Raw genomic sequence first — 2,157 nt, 5'->3', positions numbered from 1 at the left:
GTTCCTCCTTACTGAAGAGATCAGATATTCTTATGCCAACAGGTGGAAGGGTCAGCAGTGCTGCAATCAGCACAGCCACGCGTCACACGCGCTCACCACAAGCCGATCGCTTGCAGAACCAAGCTCAGCGTAAGCAAGCAGTGCTGCGTCGCTGCTCAGCAGAAGGCACACAGGCGTCCTCCTCCAGCACCGCGCTGATCCCACCAGCAGCACACACAGCTGCCCTGATGCAGCGCCGCCGTTTGGCTGCTCCTCCTGTGCTGCCCACCAGCACTGCACACCTCCCGCGGCCTGACATGTGCTCCTGCCCCACACTGCTGTGACACAGCCAGACCGCGGGCACAGCGCTGACCCGAAGAAGCCGGGCAGCTCCGTGCTGCTGTGCAAAAGGCACCGCTGTGCTGGACAGCTGAGCCTTCCATGGATGATCAATAAACCACTCACATCAATACTCAGATCTGATGTCCCGGTCTCCTTCTATTTTCCAATATCTTCCCCACCGTAATTTTTATCTCTTTCTGCAAGTTGTTTGTTTTCATTGAGAATTTCCATGAGCGCAGAGAGACCCAACATGCTTTCCCATCTCTGCATGCCCAGACAGCATTTCTTTATTCTCCCACATCATTGGCCACACATCTCAGCTTCCACTTCCTGTGTAAGTCCTTCTTATCCCTCAGTTTGCTCTCGTGCTGTCAGAAAGGCATTCTTAAAGGGCTGCCAGTTCTGCTACACTCCTTTGTCTGTCAGGACAGCTTCACAGGGGATCACAGGCAGCAAATCCTTGAACAAACTGGATCCTTGTGATCCTCAAGATCACAAACTCCACCTGAGCATGGTTGCTGCAGCCCAGAGTGCATCCAATCTTAACCTCTTTAATGAGATCCTCTGAGCTGGTGGGGAACAGGTCCAGGAACATTACTCCTCTGGTCAGTTTGTCTAATACCTGGACCAGCAGGCTATCTTCAGCACAGGAGCCTCCAGGATTGCTTGCAGCTCACTGTGTTGCTTTCTCGTAGAACATCTAGGTGCTTGAAATCCCCCATCAAGATGAGAATGTGCCATTGTGACAATTCCTCCAACCAAAACAAGAAGGTCTCATCTACAGGCTCACCTGAACACATGGCCTGTAGTAGACCCTGACCACAAGATGTCCTTTGTTGCTTTGGAATGACTCATAGAAAAGTGGGAAGTAAGATATCCCTACTAAGAAAGGCAGTAAGTCTTCCTGGCCTTTCCTGTACTCCACTTGTAGAGGTTCATCTAACACACCTCTATTGACAACATGCTGTAATTAGACAACCGTGCTCCATGGCAGGATGAGAATCCAGTCCCAAGAAACATTCAGCCCAATGCATTTGCCAACGGGTTCCCTTCCAATCTGTAGTGAACCACTACAATGAGGAATTTTACTGCTTTGGTCGTAATGCTGGCGTAAGGCAGAAGCAGCTCAGTGCAGCACCTCACAAAACATGGGACAGCTTCAGCCATCCACACAGCATGGCCACAGGTTCACCTCCTGCCCCACGTTCCTCCAGCAGGCAGTGAAGTCATGCACTCCTCAAAGCTCCTGATCCCACTGCAAAGGCAGAATGGATTCCAGTTAGGCTGAGAAGAATATACTTACAGCAGACACAAACAGCTTAACTTAGATGTCACGACGGGAGATGGACAGAGGACTTAAGGCCAACTGTTCACATTTCCTTAGTGGGATTCCAAGACATGGATTCTTGTAATGTTATTTAATGGATGGATTAATCAAATTTTCTCATTATATTGTAAAAAAAAAAAAAAGCTGCTCTAATTTTTGCTGACATCACAAGTCTTAACACATCAAAAAAAGCCTAGGACAACAGATTCTAGTCGGCTTCACAGCAGCTTTCCTTACTCACCCAAATGCTTTCAGGCCCAGTGAAATGAGCCCAGGCATAACCAGACAATTTTGGCCCAATTTCTCAACAAACAGCACTTCCATCAGACAGCAGTGCCTGGATTCTGGCATCCAGGAACAGGGGACACATTTGCAAAAGAGGAACACAGCAACACATCTCAAATAGCAGTAGAGCCAGGAAATAACAACAGAAAACACAACACCAGCCCAGGGAAACTGTTGGTACTGTGTGTGCAAAGCTGCAGCACTTACCAATGTGTGAGAGGTCA

Source organism: Lagopus leucura, unplaced genomic scaffold (assembly GCF_019238085.1).
Source record: "Lagopus leucura isolate 7727_CA_CO unplaced genomic scaffold, USGS_WTPT01 Super-Scaffold_100004, whole genome shotgun sequence".
NCBI classification, from domain to species: Eukaryota; Metazoa; Chordata; class Aves; order Galliformes; family Phasianidae; genus Lagopus; species Lagopus leucura.
The sequence above is the reverse complement of the archived record's forward strand: the minus strand, read 5'-3'. Positions refer to the sequence as shown.